The 19,899-nt window shown below is 45.6% G+C and overlaps 1 protein-coding gene across 4 annotated transcripts in view; it reads left to right on the forward strand.

Moving 5' to 3' along the window:
- Positions 1–846: 846 nt before the first annotated feature.
- Positions 847–19,899, forward strand: part of STAMBPL1 (STAM binding protein like 1) — a 45,696-nt gene continuing 26,643 nt past the window's right edge. Inside the window, exon 1 of one of the 4 annotated variants that reach the window (XM_032883056.1) lies at positions 847–1,100. The gene's annotated coding sequence lies outside the window, so the exon portion shown is untranslated. Of the gene's footprint in view, positions 1,101–2,355; positions 2,557–19,899 lie in introns of those variants that run through there. The other 3 variants (XM_032883053.1, XM_032883055.1, XM_032883054.1) reach the window with 3 other exon arrangements.

The following is a 19,899-nucleotide window of genomic DNA, read 5'->3' on the forward strand; positions in this document are numbered from 1 at the left end:
CTGCCGGGCCCACAGAAAGAAATACCGCGTAGTGACGTCATCTCAGAATTTAAATCTTAACTTGTACTACTTTCTAAGTGGGTACCGGGGACAAATTGCTTCTCCGGGTCGCGGTCGTGGGAACCGTGAGAGCCCTTTTCATCAGGCTGTGGAGAGGATAAGAATTTCATACTGAGGGTGCCAGCACAGCGCCAGGACCATACTAAGAAACACTGCCCAGAATAATAACACGATACGCAGAAGGTGGCTGACTCGATCGCGTCACCCGAGTACGCGAGGCAGGAGGGGAGGAAGAGCACTAACGTGTTGCACGGTGGGGGTAGCGGAATATCTAACGCGAGGACGAGTGGGGTTTGCACCCACGCGCCAGCCTTCCTCGGACCCCAGTGCGAGTTTCACGGCCACGGCCACCTGCATGGGGCACGCGTGCACCGCGCCGTTCAGAGCCACCCTCTCGGGGCCATCGGTGAAGCTGATGGTGGAGCTCACGCCGGTCCCAGGGGCTCCGGGCTGGGGAGGGGACGCGCAGCGTTTCAGAGGAGAAAGTGGCAGCGGGCGGTTTCCCCGGCGCTCTAGGCCGCCGCGGGGACTCGCTGCCACCTGCGAGCTTTCTCTGCAGAATGCGGGAGCCCGCGCGGCGGAGGAGGGGCGGAGGCAGGGGCGGAGGCTGCCCCCGGGGGCCGGGGCCGGGGAGGCCGGGACCATCGCAGCGCCAATTTCTGTTACGGCAGCGGCGGCGGCGGGGACGCCTGCAGGCTGGGGTCGGCCGGCCTGAGCGCGGGTTCTCCGGGGACCTGCTCCGCGCTGCTTCTGGGGAGCGCGGCCGCCGAGGGGCGGAGGAGGAGGAGAGCGGGGCGCGGGCTCGGCGCGAGCGGACCGAGCAGGGACCCCGCGCCGCGCGGCGGAGCAGCGTGGCGGGCACGGCCCAGGCCGGCGAGCGGGCGCTCCTGGCGCATCAGCCGGCCGCAGGGCCTTCCAGCGACAGCCACCGCGGCCCGGGCTGCAGCGGCCAGACGGATGCCAAGGCCACACGGCAGGCAGGCGCGGGGACAGCCGCCGCAGCCGCCGTCCCACGCGGGCTCCGGACACCTGGGTTGCTGGTGAGTGTGAGCGCGCTCCGGCCCGGGCGCGGGTGCATCCCGGGGGCCGGTGCATCCCGGGGGCCAGTGGCCCCGGCCCCCTCTCCGGCTGGCGGCGTCCGACCGCGGGCTTCGCTCGGCGGGAGAAGAGGCGCGCTCCTGGGGCTCACTTCCTTCCTGCCGGTGCGCGGCCCCCGCCGGCCCCTAGGGGTTACTTTCACCTTGATGGGGAAGGCAGGAAGCGGCGGCTCCCGGTGGCGGGGCGGGACTCCGGCGGCGACCTAGGCGCGTGGGCTTCTGATTCCCACTCGGGGTGCAGCCCTGGCGAGGGTGCCGGCGCTCGGAAGGACCCCCGCTCCTCTTCGGGGCGCGCGGGGCGGGGCAGGCGGGGCAGGCGACGCGAAGGCAGGACAAACAGACCTTCACCGCTGCGGGACCGGGGCCGCGCTTTTCTAGGTGGTGTTGACTTTTGTGCCTTCTCTGCGCGACTCTTAAGACGCGTCCCCTCTCCTGGAGCGTGGAAGCCTTAACCCAACCCTTTTAATGAAGTCCACAAGGGAAGTGGAATGTCGCCAAGACATAATTTTCCAAAACTCTCTAAAACAACCCCCGCTGCTGATCCAAGAGCCTAAGGTGCTCTAAATACGGAAGAACAAAAAAATTAAAGTTGTATAAGTAGTACATTGTTTAGGAAACAGAACCTGATTGAGGGAATTGAAGAAAGTCTTGTGTTTGATCGGCGTGGGGCTGGGGACGGCTTTCTGGAAATCAGTGTTTGATGTAAGTACAACAGACATCTTTCAAAGGAAGCTCCGGCGAGCGCACTGCTTTGCAAACATCCTGCTAATCTTTAAGAATGAAAATGAAGTGCTAGGTTTTAGGGGTGTCCAAAATGATCGAGGCTATCACTAGGGTGCGGATTTGTGATCTCCTGATTCAAGGCCCTGTCAAGGTCAATATGGCAGGTGTGTTCCAGCAGTTAAATTAAACCTGGATGTTTGATTTCCTTTTCTAAGATTGGGGGTGGGGGAGGTAGAGCTGCTTTTCTGTGGTTGTTTCACAAGAGATGAAGCCACTGTGTTGTTTCTTTCCAGAGCTTGTTTCCGTTCGCAGTCTTGTATTTGTCGCCTGGATGCTCATTTAAACTTCACGGGTGTGCTCGGCCAGTGCATCCTAGCCGGCGTCCTGTAGCCACCCTCTAAACATCTCTGCTTCTTTCTAGTACATGTTAGTGCCTTTGAGAGAGAGTCACCTCTTATCATTTTCTCCAACCCGTATCTTCATTCAAAGACATGAAATGTTCTGGAGTCTTCCTAGAAAATGAACAGGCTGCTTGTTTTTTCTGTCCAAGCATATAGATGGCACATAGTTTGCTGCTTGGGAACCTGCTTTTGCATGCACTTCAGCTGTCCTTTCTGTAGGAGCCGGTTCTTGGGAATTTGAAGAAGAAATGTGTTGTCTTATGCTGTTTTGTAAGGTAAGTACTATTGAAATGATCAGGCAGAGAATCCTAGCCCTTTATTCATATTGCCAGCTTCCGGGGGCCAGTTTCTTGCCTACTTTGGGGCCTTTGGGTAGGATCATTAGGCCTGAGAGGCTTGAAGGAAGAAATGGTAGAATCATGGCCCCAGGGTATCTTCCGAAGAGAGGTTTCTTTTGGAGAGGAGAATGTCTCTGGGGTTGGGTCCTGAGAAGACTGTTAAAAATAGTTAAGGAATTGTTAATAATAGCTACTTCTTTTTACACATAGCACATAGGACCTAACACAGCTTGATTCGTATTCCTCCTCTAAGGACCCTTCCCAGGCCTACTTACATTTACAATCCAGAAAGTGAGAATGCCCTTTACAGGGAAGAAAAGCCTGGTACTTCTTGCTTAAAATATGAGGGGGCAGGAGGAATGTGAGAGGAGCCCAGGAATCCCAGCTGCCTACCTGGAAGCATACATTTGCCAATTAGATTACATTTTAATCCACTGGGTTTATGATTGTGTCGAAGGCGAGCATTTTTTTTCCCCCTTAACGCTATAGGGGATTTATAAGTCACTTGGGTTGAAACTATGAGAAATGACTCACGGTCATCCTTGAGACTATGTGAGTCAGCTTTTGGTCCCTGAGGCTAATGGATTGCAGCTGTCCAATGAATATTTGTTACATGAATAGCAATTTTAAAATGTTTATCTTCCCAACTTAGCTCCACTATCCACCTCTTCTAGTATGAAGTATTTTTAGCCATAACTTGGTATGAACATCCAATCATTTCATCCAGTCGAAGCCCAATGGGCACATTCAACCAAGACTGATTTCCTCAACCAAAGGAATGGTAAAAGTCCCTCCAAAACAAAACAGACAAACAGCATTGTGTTGGTACCTGTTGACTCGCTCAGGCCAGCTATCTGAATTGTCCAGTCGAACATGTGAGTGGACATTCAGAAACCCTGAGTTGACAGCAGAATGTTCAGCTCAGGAATACTCTGGATGTAGCTGTATCTGGACGTGGCTTTTGTCAGATATGATTGGCATTTCTGAGCAAATCCTGTGAACTTCTGGCACATTCCTCTATCTCCTCATGCTAAGTGGAGGAGCCAATTAAACATTTGGCAAATTGCTAAATCTTCAGAGCACGTGTTGATTTTTTAAGTTTTAAATTGAATCTGTGTTATGTTTGTCCATTAATGTGATTGCCTTAGAGGTTATTAATTTGGCCTGCTGGTTACTAAGTAACTTAGATTTATTAAAATCTAGCCGCTGGATATAAATACAAATAATTCATATGTTTTGATTTGCTCTAGTTAGCCTCTCAAGGTACTCTTGGAAATGGGTGCATTCGCTGATCTTGAATATTAAGGATATTATACCTTTCTTTTCTTTTTTTTTTTTAAATACAGTGACTTTCCATCCCCAATCATTAGAAGTTTAACCTGTGGTTCATGATCCAGTTTCAGGGTGAGAGATTAGAAAGCCGTCTGAAATTTACCTGGATATTAACATGAGAGTGCACATTAATAATGCACATTTTCTCTTTGATATCCTTCCCTTTATGTCTTTCAATCAAGCTCATTTCATTCTGAACAAAAGTCAGATGAGATCCTTCAACATTAAAAAAATTTTTTTATTAGGCTATGTTAAAAATCAATGTATAAAATAAAACATGGCTTATTACTGTTTTGAAGTAACATCAACACTGCTATTCTCTGCATAATGAAGCATGACCATTCTTATTGGGGATTTGTTTAGTAAGTAGGCACGTGAGCCCTTGAACCTGACTTAAAGGCGTGTCCAGTCCATGTCTTACTAAAGCCTCTTGTTAAGCCAGGGTGTACAGTTTTGATTAGATGAGGTGGCCAGTTCTAGGTAGGTTCCTTGAAAGGAGTAAGTGACGAAAGTGTCCTTTTAGAAGAGTTTCTGGCACTTGGCTGTTTGGCACTTGATTGGATTCGTAGAAGGGAGTTGGGATGGAATCTAGTGTCAGATAATGATGGCCTGACCAGGGAGCATCACAGTGACACTGAATGAAGAAGGAAGAATGTCAGGCAGGCAGACCGATGTCATTATGTGGAAGAGGGTCAGTGCACCTGACCGTGACCATGACCGCTCCCTTGTTCCCCATCTAGTTGGTCACAGCGTCCGCTCCTGCCGAGCCCTGGTGTAACCTCAGAGTCTTGCACACACTGGCTAGATATTAATTAATAAATATTAGTTCTTTTGTACAGTACCAGACACTGTATAAAACCTTAAGATGTGTTATCTCAAGGATGATGGAGTGGTTAGGAGCATGGTTCTTTACGCCATTGACGAGCTGTGTGTCCTCGGGCAAGTCCACTGATTTCTCCGGGCCTTGGTTTCTTCATTTTTCAGTTGGGATATTCATTTCTGTCTCATAAGGTTTGGAGCAGGATTAAATGGATAAAGTAGATGTAAATGAAAACTGTTTGGAAGTTTCAGGCACAACATTAAGGGCTGTATGTTTTGTTATTATTACTTCATAAAACAACTTTATGCAATAGGTGTCATTTTTGCAGAGTAAAAATTGAGTGCAAAGAGGCTCATGGTCGTAGCTGGGAGTGAAACACAGACTCCGGTACCTGTTTTCCTAACGTGTATGCAGGGCTGTCTGCTATACCGTGTGCGCGGTGCTCGGAACGCTGCTTGGGGCAGGAAACGTGAGCGCTGGTCCCATGTTGATTCAGGGCACCAATCATTTCCAGTGTGGAACTGGCTATCTCCTATAGAGGATGAGTACCCAGATCGTCCTACAAAATTTTTGCTCATTTTCCTGAATGTTGTGGTCTTTTGCAGATCGTGTTTTTCATGAAGTTCTTTATTAAGAAGGGTTCTGGGGGGCACCTGGGTGGCTCAGTGGGTTAAAGCCCCTGGCTTCAGCTCAGGTCATGATCTCAGGGTCCTGGGATCGAGCCCCACATCGGGCTCTCTGCTCAGTGGGGAGCCTGCTTCCTCCTCTCTCTGCCTGCCTTTCTGCCTACTTGTGATCTCTGTCAAATAAATAAATAAAATCTTTAAAAAAAAAAAAAAAGAAGGGTTCCGGTTTGTGTTTTCACATGTGCTTGAGAAACACCGTTTTTTTGTTTCTGACAGTTGACGTACGTAGTGCATATCCATTCGGTACATCTCCTTATACTCATTGTTCTTTGCTGGAGGCAGAGAGGATATGTCTCCCTAATGAATGCATAATACTCTACTGTATCCATTATATATTATGTATGTACTGTAATACTGTGTATTTTTTAACGTAGGGTATACAAGGTTTGTAAAACATACATAGTATATATATTGTAAGACATATATTATATACATTTCTATACATTATATAATATATATTATATCATACATTATGTCAGGGAGATGCGGTATATGTAAGGAGTCACTGGGTATAAGGAGAGATGTCACTGATGTGTATGTGTATATTGCATTATTGGGCAAATATCAGCGTTCTAGTAAGCACCATCCACCATCTATGCCATACAGCTCTCTCTACACCCCCAGAGTCTCACATGTCTTGCATTTCTCAGCCATCGTGGACTTATGATGACATTTCATAGCCAGTGTTGTTCAGGGGACCCCTGGGGACCTCAGTTGGTTAAGTGTCTGGCTCTTGATTTTGGTTCAGATCGTGATCTCAGGGTCTTGGGCTCGAGCCCAGCATAAGGCTCCATCCGTGCTTAGCACTGAGTCTGTTTGAGATTCTCTCTGCTCCTCTCCCTCACCCACTGGCTCTCTCTCACTCTAAAATCAATCAATCAGTCTTTAAAACAATAACCATTTTTATTCAGAGCATCTTCCAGAATAATGGCAAAAAATGTTTAGCTATTTCCTGACTTGTTGAAGTAATTATGTTTAATTATAAGAGGCCACATTTTCATTATTGGTGGAAAACTGCCAGAGCAACAAAGAGGAAAAAAATCCAGAATTCCGCCAGAGCTTCTTTTGGGGGGAACACGTCATCACTGACTTCAATATTTTACCATTACGTTCATTCTCGTAATTCTTTGTTCTCGTAATTCTTTGTTCTCCTACATAGCTTTCAGAAGTCTGTAACTGGTATTGCTTTTTTCTAAGGAGGCAAAAGCTTTCCCTGGTCTTGTGAAAAGTTAATGGGTGCTATTTAGTTGAGGAAAATTTTTAAATTTCGTCTTTAAAAAAATTGTCTGCATCCTTCGATTTAATTTTTGTAGCAATTATACATTATTATTTAACTAAAGTTCAATGCCTTTTAAAGGAGCTGTTTTTAAATTTTGTGAGTTTAAACCTGATATAAAGAAAATACAGATGGGATTTCCCAAAGGTCCCCAGCTGTGGCCGTGCTCAGCCTGGAAGGCTTCCTACTGTGGTTTGATCCCGGGGAGCCCTGTGGGTTGGGAGGAGCTGGACAGGTGCATGCTTTGTTGCTCACCACACCTGCCCTCCTGTTTCTAGCACGTTCAGTGGGCGTGAATCGTGGACCAGGCTGGCTTCTCCATCCCTCTTTCAGTAGCCTGGGGTTATCACCACAGCTCCTAGGATACCAAGCAAGTCAGGAGGTTGAGCGAGATGCCCTGTGGCCCTATTCCCCAGGGGAGTGTAAGGGCACCAGAGAAAAATGTTTTCTAAATTTAAAGAAAAAAAAAAAAAGGTCCTTATGAAAAGAATTTGAGTTCCAGTGGATTTGGTATTTTGTTTTTTAAACCTTTGCTGTACCTTTGTCTCAGTTGGATCATAGTAACCAAACAAGAGGTTCAACTCAGCCTCTTATAAAAGGTAGCTGTTCAGGGACACGTCAGGAATTACTCATTTCGATTGTTTGACTTGATGAAATCTCTGGGTAATTTGGAAACAGGAGGCCAGTGAGGACTCATTATTAACCCTTCCTGGCTCAGAGTGAACATGGCCGGTCTGTTTTCCTTGGTGGGTGCTCAGAAAGCAACTGCAGTTCGGGTCCCTTATGAGAGAGTAACATTTCAGACACGAGTGGCTTGGGACAGCAATCAGCTGTGCACCTTTTAGTTAAAGGCAGCAAGAAAGGGGCGCCTGGGTGGCTCAGTGGATTAAGCCGCTGCCTTCAGCTCAGGTCATGATCTCAGGGTCCTGGGATCGAGCCCCGCATCGGGCTCTCTGCTCATCAGGGAGCCTGCTTCCCTCTCTCTCTCTCTGCCTGCCTCTCTGTCTACTTGTGATCTCTGTCTGTCAAATCAATAAATAAAATCTAAAAAAAAAAAAAAAAAAGGCAGCAAGAAAACTAGAACCAGTAATCGCCATTATGGTTGCATTTAGCTCATCTAAGGACCATGTGCTTCTATTCATCTTGTGGCTAGACCCAGAGCTTTTAACACCGGAAATGTGCATTTCAACCACAAAGGAGAGATGTAGAGAGAGGCATAAAGCCTGCGTGTTCATGCTGCCATTTTCTGATAGGTTGACTCAGGTTCTTTCTCCAGTCTTTCGTCCTTGAAAGGCTGGCTTATGAACTGTTCCCCAAGATCAGTTTTCTTTATTAGAAGCAAATAGACAAGATGGGTGGAACAAAATTAGAAGAGAGAGGCCTGAAATCAGCGCTTTTTTGTAAAAATGGGTCAGAGAAATGGCTCACTGAATCAAGCGAGTACAAAACAAAAAAGATGATCACTTGGAATCATGAGTGGGGCTGGGACTTTGTTTTTTTGATTAATGGAAAATCCATGAGATTAAAATACAGGTTTGTAGACACATAGATGGGTATCACGTTCTTATGGCATAAAGGTCATTTTTCTGTTGCCAAGTATAAGGTTACTGAAAGACTTAGATAGATAACTGGGGGAGGCGTCTCAAACCGGTCTCCCAAAACCAATGGCCTCCAGCCCCCAACGTATAATTCAGGAAATTTGGGTGGGGCCGGGGAGCTTTCATTTTAACCACCTTTGCAGAGGATCTGATGGTCAGGAAACCACACTTGGAGAAAAAAGAACCCAAAGAGCTAGATCTGATTTCATATTCAGATTTGTGTTTCTAGTTTTAAGTAATAACAGATACAGGAAGGCCATCTTGGAGTTTTTATAATGGCACTATATCCTTTGTTTTGTTTTCTTACTAATTTTGGATAATGGAATCAGAAGACCACAGGATTGATGGGCGTGTCTGGAGGGAGCATCACACGTCCTGAGAGGCAGGTGTTGTCATGGAGCAGAGAGGGTTTGATCAAAGAGGGAAGTAGCGGGGAAACAGACATGGGGGGGTGGGGTGTCAGCGGAATACAAAGTCTCTTTGTGCCCAAGAAAAGGGGTCAGCACATCTCTGGCCCTCGAGAGCCTCCAAGGAAAGGTCTTTAGACCTCTTCTGGTAGGCACGAGGTTACCAGTGTGCCTTGTTGAGCAGGGGACTAACCTGATGCAGACAATTGTGACACGCGCAATCCCAACACACAGCGTCTGGTCCAGAAGCAGAGGATTAAGGGAGAGATGGGCCAAGCCAACTGGTTTGTCACCATAAAGGCAGAAGGGAGTAAGGGGGGGGGCGCTTAGGGCCTTGAACTTGGCAGAACTGACACTAAAGGGTTTATGCAGCAGGTTTCTCTGGGTTTCTGGAGGTCTGTAGCCAGTTCCCTCCTCTTTCCTGCAGCTTCGGGTGATGTGTGTAACACTGAGTTCCCCCGGCTCTGCCATCAGGCCAGACCAGCTCCTCTGGATTTAGAAGGCCCCTGAGTAACTACTACAGTTATCCGCTACCTTAGAAATATTGTGCACGAAGGACACAATTAAGCTCTGTTTGGACCAGAGGAACAGATTCAGAGAGTAATTTACCAAAATTTGCACATCTGGAACCTGGCAGGGCGAGGGTTAAAATCTGGAGCTAGCTACTCAAAATTGATAGGCATCATGAAAGTATAATTTGTCAGGTTAGGAAGGGATATCTCCCAGGAACAAACTGTACAGAAATGAATGAATGGAACGTGAAAGACCTTCATGATCACATCCTCGAGAGAACAGCTGGGAGAAATTCAGTGTATGTGTTCAGAGTTTTTTCTTGCAAATGCCGGTATACATCAACTACGTAAGTGTGAGTGTCACAAGGACAGAGTCATGCTTTATATGCTACTCTACTGCAATTGTCTTTTTCCCACTTAATAATGCTAGATCTTGGACATCTTCCTGGGGTGGTGTATGTAGATGTAAGCCTTTTCTAATGGCTTCATCAACTAGAGATAGTCTTTATTTTAAGTCACACTCTTTTGATGGCTATTTTTACTTCCTAGATTTTCATATTTTTAAACCATGCTGAGGAGAGAGAGAGAGAGAGAGAGGAGTGTGTGTGTGTGTGTGTGTGTTACATTATTTGGCCTAAGGGGAAATCTTAGATATGGAATTGCTTGGTTAATAGGAATGCATATTATTTAAAAAATGACAATTTTTCTTCCAATCCTCATTTAGTATGATCAATCATGTAAACTTTCTTCAATCCAATAAATGGAGATACCTTGTTCAGATGTGTGGTTTCTTAATTAATAGTAAAATGAAGCATTTTCCACATTACTTAGTCCTTTATATTCCTCTTGTGATTTGTTTATTCCATTTGCTTATTTTTATTGAACTCCGTCTCTTTCTTATTTTTCTGCAAATGCTCCCTACGCTTTAGAAGCAATTGATGTTATAACTGTTGCAAGGGATGGAGACTCTTCCTTTTGTTGTTTTTTTTTCCTTTCTGAGGGATTTTTAAGGTACTGATTGAGCATTAAAAACAATGCTTTAAAATAATGCCAGACTTTATTTTTATTTTTTTCTAAGATTTTATTTATTTATTTGTCAGAAAGAGAGAGCACACAAAGCAAGGGGACTGGGAGAGGGAGAAGCAGGCTTCCTGCTGAGCAGGGAACCAGATGTGGGGCTTGATCCCAGGACCCTGAGATCATGACCTGAGCCGATGGCAGGTGCTTAGCTGACTTCACCACCCAGGCATCCAATAATGTCAGACTTTGAAAATAAATAAATAAATAAATAAATAAATAAATAAAATTATGTCAGACTTCCCAGAAATTGCAAAAATAGTACATGGATTTTCTGTATATCCTTCTCCCCCTTCCCCCAAATATTCACAGCTTCCATAATCACAGTAGTTCTCAAAATCAGAAAAGTAATACTGTCCCATCGCTGCTGTTTAATGCACAGCTCTTACTCACATTTCCTCCCGAGTCCGTATGGTCCAGGATCGTGCCCGGCATCTTGTGGTCTTGTCTCTGTGATCTCTTTTTTTTTTTTTTTTTTAAGATTTTATTTATTTATTTGACAGAGATCACAAGCAGGCAGAGAGGCAGGCAGAGAGAGAGGAGGAAGCAGGCTCCCCGCTGAGCAGAGAGCCCGATGCGGGGCTCGATCCCAGGACCCTGGGATCCTGACCTGAGCCGAAGGCAGAGGCTTTAACCCACTGAGCCACCCAGGCGCCCCTCTGTGATCTCTTTTAATTTGAAACCGTTCCTCAGTGTTTCTGTCTTTCATTATCTTGACACTTCATAAGAGCAATAGCCAGTTTTTTTTTTTTTTCAAAGACTTATTTATTTGACAGCGAGAGGGAACACAAGCAGGGGCAGTGGGAGAGAGAGAAGCAGGCTTTCTGCTGAGCAGGGAGCCATTGTGGGGCTCCATCCCAGGACCCTGAGATCATGACCTGAGTTGAAGGCCGATGCTTAACGACCGAGACACCCACGTGCCCTGAGCAATAGCCATTTGTTTTATGGAAACTCCCTCCCTTTGGGTGGGTCTGACGTTTCTCCATGAGTGTGCATGCTTGCGTGCACGTGTGTGTGTGTGTGTGTGTGTGTGTGAGTGTGTGTGCACGTGTGTATGTGCAGTGGCAGACTGGCTGTGGACTTTAGGGAGGCGGCAGACCCAAGGGTTCTATTTCCAGGTCTCTCCAGGTGTTGTGCAATTGATTAGATGTTGGTGCCGTTCTTTGAGGTGAGGAAGAAGTTTCCTCTGTGCAAGTCAGAAGCACCTGCCGTCTGCCATTCCTGTCAGTGCCAGCATGGATGGTATCTTTGCCTGCTTGTGCTCCCATACCTCGGTGTGCTCACTTAACTTCCAAGGTCTATGTCTTCTCCTCAGAATCTCCCTCAATAACCATTTATCCTTCTCCAATCCTTTCACTGCTCAGTCCAGATCTGGGGTTCCACATCCATGGTTGCCTACCATCCCATGGGGTGCCAGTTCCTGTTCTCTATGACTTTATCCATTGCTGCTAGACTTTTGTTTCTTTCAGCTTATTGAAGTGTAACTGGCAGAGACTACTTTAATTTATTTTATTTTAATTTTTTTTTGAGATTTTGTTTATTTATTTGACAGAGAGAGAGATCACAAGTAGGCAGAGAGGCAGGTGGCAGGGGGAGCAGGCTCCCCGCCAAGCAGAGAGTCCACTTCGGGGCTCAATCCCAGGACCCTGGGATCATGACCTGAGCCGAAGGCAGAGGCTTAACCCACTGAGCCACCCAGGCACCCCGAGAATACTTTAATTTAATACCTAGGTACTAAGTGCCTAGTTTGGGCAGATCACCTTATGGGGCAGAGTTGCAATTTAAATAAGAAGCTAAGTGTGAGCAAGGAGATTCAGGGCCATTGCACCTCGTGGTAAAAGAAAACTGTAGCCTTGTCTTACTCTTTACAAAAACTAATTCCACACAGGTCAAAGGTATTTATGCAGAAATATCCAGCCATAAAATTACTGAAGGAAAAGATTGGTGGACACATTTTTTGGAGTTTTTTGGGCATTTGTGAATTTGGTGGCTCAGTCAGTTGAGTGTCTGCCTTCAGTTCGGGTCACGATTTCAGGGTCCTAGGATCGAGTCCCTCATTAGGATTCTTGCTCAGTGGGGGAGTCTGCTTCCCCCTCTCCCTCTGCCTCCTCTCCACTGCTCTTGCTGTCTCTGTCTCTGTCAAAAAGACAAATAAAATCTTTTCAAAAAATGATGAAAAATCCGGATACAATAAAGAAGAGATGGAACCATTTAACAGGCTGAAATTAAAGCATTTTGTACAAAAACTAAACAACGTTCAACCAAAAATGCCACCTAAACTAAGAAATGTCGAAGGGAGGATGGAAATAGAAAATTCACTATTTTCAGATGCCATAGTAATCATTGTTAAGGCAAGAATCATCTTGGATGCTACAATTAGTGTGCCAAGGTGTATTTGCAGGTTCTCTAAGTAATTCCCTACAAGATACTTTGTAATTACAAAGGAAAAAATAGTATCTTTACAGGGAAGAAGGCTGGCAGACGTGATTCAAACAAGAGATCAAAGTTGACATCAATAATAATGGAGCAAAACACTGCCTCCTCTGCACTGAGGAAGAGACACTGTTGTATCTGAGGTACCTTTTGGGGGGGGAAAAAAAAGCACAACTGTCTCTTTTTCCTGTATTTTGTCTTTGTAGCAGTTCCCACACGTCTCTGCCTCACCCTGCCCCTAGCAGAATGTTCATGTCGTAAGATCAGATATGATCAGTCTCTTTGGTCACCGTTGTAACTCTAACTCCTAGCACAGACTATCAGCGAATAAATAATGTTGTACAAATAAATGAAGGGCTGGATTTACTTGGAGCCGGCACTATTTGTAGGAAAGATGTGAGAAAGCACAGTTGGATGTCCTCACAGAAGGGGATGGAAGACATTTGAAGACACAGTGCGAATGCTCGAATGCAGTGTCAGTTCGAGTCATGAAAAAACATGTCTCATGAGATAAAGATACGTTAACGGAAAAGACAGAAAATTAATAGTTGAGAGCAGGGTGAGGATAGGTGTGGGGGGACACCTCCACATCACAGAGATGCTCGGTCTGCAGTAGGGAATAGGCAGTTGATGAAAGCCAGGCTTTTAGGAGGGTGTTTGTAGCCGTCTTACAGCAGTTTAATCTGATGTAGTTAGCCTCAGGTTTCCTTGTGCATCTCCTAGGCTGCTTGATAAAAATAGAGATCTGTGGGGCACTCTCCTCAGAAAATCTGACTGGGTGGCATCTGGAAATCTGTTTTCTTGTGACAGGCACTCTCCTTTTCTACCAAGGAATTACAGTGCAGGTGGCCCAGGAACCACACTCAGGGGAAACTTCCCATCAGGGTGTAGAGGATGTCAGCGACAAGGCGGGAAACTAGGAAGTGAATGAGTGGTGAGCCCACAGACCCAGCAGCCAGCCGGGTGCTTGCTAACCACATCGGCAGCATGAGGGGCTCCTTAAACATTTTAAAATGGACCACCAGGCACGGCTATGGAAGGACACAGCCGATTTCGCTTTGGTCTACTGCACCGAAGAGATTGTCTAGAACAAAACCGAAAATGTGATTGCTGCTATCCACAGGAACATGTGGAACACTTAAAATTCCTGTGGTCAGGGAACGTCGGAGAAATGCTTGTCAAGAAATATTCGAGGACAGGCTTTGCTTTTGAGTAAAAGTGCCAGGCTCGATTCATCCTGGTCACGGACTGTCCTTGGGAAACTTAGGAAAATTAAATAAAATGGATTCGTAATGCCCAAGGATTGACCTTATAGCTCCAAGCTTCAGGCGACTGGCAGGCAAGAAAATGAGGTTATTTTAAAAATTTATTCTGACTCATTATGCTTCATCGAATTAGATAACTCCTGGATAGTATTTTGTTGCAGGCTTATTGCAGCAAAAAAAAAAAAAAAAAAGGAAGCGTATTAAAGGATTCATTAAAGCTTAGTGACGGCTTATTTTTATTTATTTACTTATTTTTGGAGAGCTTATTTTTAGAAGGGATAATTTCCAGGAAATTTTAGTACCTCAGCAGCGGAATAACAAATTAACTTGCTCATACGGATTTAAGATGACAAAATAATTTTGTAAAAATGTGGATTTCTCCCCGACACCCAAGATTCATTTTCTAAGTGTTTTATGACGCATATTAATTGGATCATCTCATTAAGAGAAAAAAAAAAGAATCTGAAATGAGCACATTTATGAGCACGTGAAATGCCTTTTGAATACCACAATTTAGAACTTACATTAAAAACCAGCACATATTCTGAATTGAACTGTGTCTTGGTAGAATAATTATGTGTCTGAATGTCTCAACTCCATATTCCAGGTGGTCAGTCCACAGACTAGAAAATAAGTGAAGGGAATGAATGCCTTTTTCTTTCTTTGGCAGAGAGAAGATTATGAATCAGATATTTGTAATGCCGTAGTAAAATTTCATTTCTCTCTTTTCTCTGCTTAAATACACTTGCAGAAAAAGCATAAACCGTAGAAAACAAGGAACAATCCTCAGGAAGCTAGAAATGAAGTGGTATCTTAATTCTAAAGATGGTGAAAGTAATGAAATAATAAAAATAAGAACAGAAATTAATCAAATAAGGTTGCAAGGATAAACCAACCCAGAAGCTGATTCTTTGGAAATCATCGATGAAGTAGTGAAATTTCTGACAATGTTAACCCAGAAAGAGGAAAACTCACAAATAATTTATATTAGGAAAGAAAAAGGAGCTATAACTACCAACCAATTAATTAATTAATTAATTGTTTTGAAATGGTTTTATTTATTTACTTATTTGAGAAAGCAGGGAGGAGGGGGAGGGGGATGGGCAGAGGAGGGAGGGGCAGAGAGTGGGGAAGGGCAGAGGGAGAGGGAGAGAATCTAAAACGGACTCCGAGCTGAGCATGGAGCACAACATGGGGTTCAAACTCACAACCCTGAGATCAGGACCTGAGCCGAAGCCAGAAGTCCGACACCTAACCGACTGAGACACCCAGGCGCCCCAGGACCCATTAATAATTTAAAACACCCAAAGAGAACACTGACTATCTGCATTTGACAAACAGATAAAACGGGGGAAAAAAATAGAAAACTTGAGCTACTGAAACAGACTCCAGGAGAAAGCAGAAAACCCGATTCCAGGAACCATTAAAACAATCCGATCAGTAGTTAGAAGTTTCTCCCCAGTTCTCCCAACTCTCCACACCACCAGCCACCTCCATCTCTATGCGTGGCTTAGATTATTTCAAAGGTATGAGTTTTCATTTCTGCAGTAAATCCTACCATCCTTATCCAAGCCCCAAGAATCTGACCTTGCCCTGATTTTCACCATCGACTATGGCATGCTGCTTGACCTTGAACTCGGGGATCCCGTGCACCTAGTCCTGAATCCCCGCTCCACCACTTGCTCAGTTGCTTACCTGTTCTGGGCTCTTGATGCCGCATCTGTAACATGTAGGTAACGGTGTGGTCGTTCTTTAGCACCAAGCATCGTGCTCTCTGTTTGACGGTTATCGAGAGCTTTTTCCTTTCTTACTGTCTCAATCCCACTTTGCGGCTGCAGAAGCTGCGATCCTTCATTTAGTGGTTGGAGTCAGAATATGAACCCAGGTGGTCTGACCCTGGAGTTTGCACGTCTGATCCCTAGGCTCAAATGCCCTCTATCTGTTCGGGCTTTGGTGAGGGTTAGTGCTTTCTTCCAGTTACCCAGGGAAGGAAAGCTTCCTATTCATAGTCCTTATTATGATAATGATAGCTTTTTTGCTATATTAAAGGTGATGTATAGTGCAACAGCAATCCCTCACCTGCCCAGAACTTACCGTACTCTTATATAGAAGACATTGGAAGGGGGAAAAAAAAAGACTCGTGTCCTTGAAACCCATGTCTAGTCTCCACTTTAATTTTACAAATAAGTGTAAATTATTCCATCAGTGATCTAAAACTAAAAGGACAGAAAGACTAAAGTCAGTCAGAAGTTTGGTAAAGCAGTTCTTCTTTAGTTGATTTTCTAGACAAGAGCAAATGAGAAACAGAGGAAAGCATTGCTATGGGCAGGTACACTGAAATAAGGTTGACTCATCAGGAAAGAGTTAAGCAGTAATTATATTTTTATCAAAGAAGACTGCAGTATCTTGGATATTCGAAAGTGGTTAAATCTTACAAAATTGTGTTATTATTATTTTAGTGATGCGGAATCACAACTTTTGCCATTGGAATTACAAAGCTGAAGAGTTCATTATGTTGCCAGAGAAACCCCGTATCACTTAGGCAATATCTTACAGAATCCTGGGAGTGTCCCAAACATGATGCTTACATCTTATGTGGTGACAGTTCAGAGGAGGATAGTTGTAGGGTAAAACTCAGCAGCTCAACAGCTGATGTTCTGTAATAGAACTTCTGTTTATTACCTTATGTTTTACCTTAACGTATATATTTTTCATATATTTAAGCTCAGCTGAGTTCTTCTAGAAGGGTGCTCTTTTCCCACATTTAATAGAGGAAGATAAAGTACACAGAAAAGGTTATGTAAGATGTCATAGGGGCTCCTGGGTGGCTCAGTCGGTTAAGTGGCTACCTTCGGCTCAGGTCATGAGCCCAGAGTCCTGGAATCGAGTCCCGCTTCGGACTTCCTGCTCAGCGGGGAGTTTGCTTCTCCCTCTCCCTCTGCCTCTTCCCACCTGCTTGTGCTGTCCCTTGAATAAATATAATCTTCCAAAAAAAAAGATGTCATAGCAATCCAACAAATAAATGGTGGAAACTGGGTTCTCCTACTGGTGTATATGGCCCCAAAGCCCAAGCTGTGGGTGCTAAAGGTCCCCACCCCTTCCTTCTGGTGTCAGGATCAAAATCCTATTATGTTATGAGACATAATTACTTTATGACCAAAGTGAGACTTGATAGCTTTCAATGTAGCCTAGACTTATCTTGAAGTAATGTAAAACATGCATTGGAGCCGTAATTTATTTAATCACTTTTCCTGTAGCAACTGCATTCTTGCTGATTGATCTAATCTAAACCACACTGTTGTGGTGTGTTTAATCTGGACTATCCTTCTAGGCGTAAGAGATGAGCACCTGACATCTGGTAGGTACTCCCATAGGGAACTTAACAAATATAGGGGGGAAGTGCAATAAAGCTATTTCTAATATTCTTGTCAGATTTCATATTTATCTTCTCCGTGTTTTAGAACAAATAAGGTGTCATCTTATTTGTGAAGACATGTATCAGCCTTTTGCAAAGGCAATGTATCAGCATATTTCTGATTTGCAGATATTAACCGGTGAGGATAAGAGAAAGTAATCTTTGGTTTTAGTGCCTGAATTTTTAAATCTTTTAAAGTGCACAGCACGTATGGATCTAGGTCATTCCCTTCTAAAGCCGGTCCCAACCCACAAGAGAATGACTTGGGAGACTCCTCTCTCTGCCCCTGTCCTTTGAGGCGAGAGAATGACCCTGTACCACCTTTTATCTAAATCAGATGCTGACGCAGCAGCTCACAGCCTCGCTTACGAGCACTTCCTTTATTTCTCTCCGCCACAGTAAATTGCACCGTGTTGTGTCGTGTTGTGTCGTTCCTGAAAAACATGAACTCTAACCCAGCGGGGACCAGAAAGGCTGCTGGTTGGCCAATTAGAAGTGAGAGCCTGGGAGGTGGCCGGAGGTGCTCCCAGCCTCTCTCCCAGGCCGGCAGGGCGTCCTGCTTTTCCGGTTCGTCCGCGGGAGCGCCCTCGAGCAAAGGACACGCCCAGGAGCTCACCTCGATGCCTCTTCCCCGGGCTGACTCCCAGAGGAGGCTGCTCACTGTCCGGGAGACACCCCTTGTATTCGGGAAAATATGTTTGTGTGCATGGAAGCGGATCAGAATTCTGAGCTTAGCCACAAAAAAAGCACAAGAAAAAAAAAAAAAAAAGAGGAAAGAAAGATAGGAAAGGAAAGTTAAAGGCATTCAAGTAAAACGTCATGAGATAAACACTGTGCTAGGCAAGATATTTTCTCCTTCATTCTTGGCAATATCTGCGGCTGGTTTTTATTTTCAGTTATTTATTTATTTTTAAATTTTTATTTCTTTATTTGAGAGAGCGAGAGAACAAGCTGGGTAAAGAGCAGAGAAAGAAGCAGGCTCCCCACGGAGCAGGGAGCCCGATGTGGGACTCGATCCCGGGACCCTGAGATCATGGCCCGATCGGAAGGGAGACGCTTCACGGGCTGAGGCCCCCAGGCCCCCCAGCAGCTGGTTTTTAATGCAAAGGCAGCATCTTAGAGCTTCTTTCACACTGCCTTGCAGGGGCAGGGGAGGGGGGTGTTGAGATTGGGAGACATCCCATTGGGACCCCAAATTCAAAAGGAATTCTCCTCCTGGGCTGTAAATCTGTGGGCACAGAGGGAGAATAAACTCACAAACTCAGAGCTGTGAGGTGTCAAGTAGGAAAGGGTCCTGCCCCCTCCCAGGCCACTCCTGAGCGAGACCCCCCCTTTCTGTCCCATCCACCCTGGGCATGGTTGGGAATTGTTCCCTTGGTTCCAGGAGGTCCCCCTTAGCTGGGCAGCAGGGATAGGAGTTGGCCTCCACGTGTTCAGTGAATATATATGTTTTGGTTTTTTTTAAAGATTTTATTTATTTATTTGACAGACGGAGATCACAAGCAGGCAAAGAGGCAGGCAGAGAGAGAGGGGGAAGCAGGCTCCCTGCCGAGCAGAGAACCCGATGCGGGACTCCATCCCAGAACCCTGGGATCATGACGTGAGCTGAAGGCAGAGGCTTTAACCCACTGAACCACCCAGGTGCCCCAATATATATGGTTTTGACCAGTTTCCCAATCCCTTGCATGCCCGGATTCACAGAAGTCAGAGACTCCCCCTCCACCTCTTTAAAAAGTCATGGGAAGAGGGAAATGGTGTGTCCTTGGAGGCTACAGTGAGGAAAATGGCCTGGAGGTCCAGGCAAGAAGACAGGGGGCTCTAAAACAGAAAGAACTCTCAAGGGGCCTGCTTCACGTTAAATGTATCTGTGGCCTGTGTTTCAGATTTATGAAGTCACAGAAATGTGCCCGCACTCCAGGGTGGAGGGAGGCTAGGGAGCACATTGGGATTGAAGCGGGCCTTCCTGGTGAATGTTTGCAACTGGTTGTGGGCCCCTCCGAAGTGATGAGCCCAGCTGTGCGTGAGGGAGGTGAGCCAGGGAGGGCCCAGGAAGGATGAGTGGCAAGAGGACGATGCAGCCAGGACCCCCAGCCAGGCCAGCCACAGAGGCTGCCTTTGCTGTGGAAAGGAGCCCCCACTTCCAAAGGGAATTTAGGTGTCACTGGTGCATGAGGCCAAGTACCTCCCATCTGCCTTCAACATTCTCTGCTGTTTATTTCTGATCCTCCAAATTCCAGTGTTTATCTTAACTTTAGCACCTAAAGTCATTATTGGCCTGCTTCCCACAATCCTTGCTGACAAGCGAGGAGCACAAGAACTTGGTGCAGCCAGCATCAGGCTGGCGGGCCACTCCAGCCAGCTACCTTGCTCTTTCTCAAGCACGTGATGCTTCTACCTCAGGGCCTTTTCACCATCTCTCTCCTCTCCCTCATCTCCTACAAGCCCTTGCTTCATTTTTG

Source organism: Lontra canadensis, unplaced genomic scaffold, assembly GCF_010015895.1.
Source record: "Lontra canadensis isolate GAN:19392208 unplaced genomic scaffold, GSC_riverotter_1.0 scaffold85, whole genome shotgun sequence".
Classification (NCBI taxonomy): Eukaryota; Metazoa; Chordata; class Mammalia; order Carnivora; family Mustelidae; genus Lontra; species Lontra canadensis.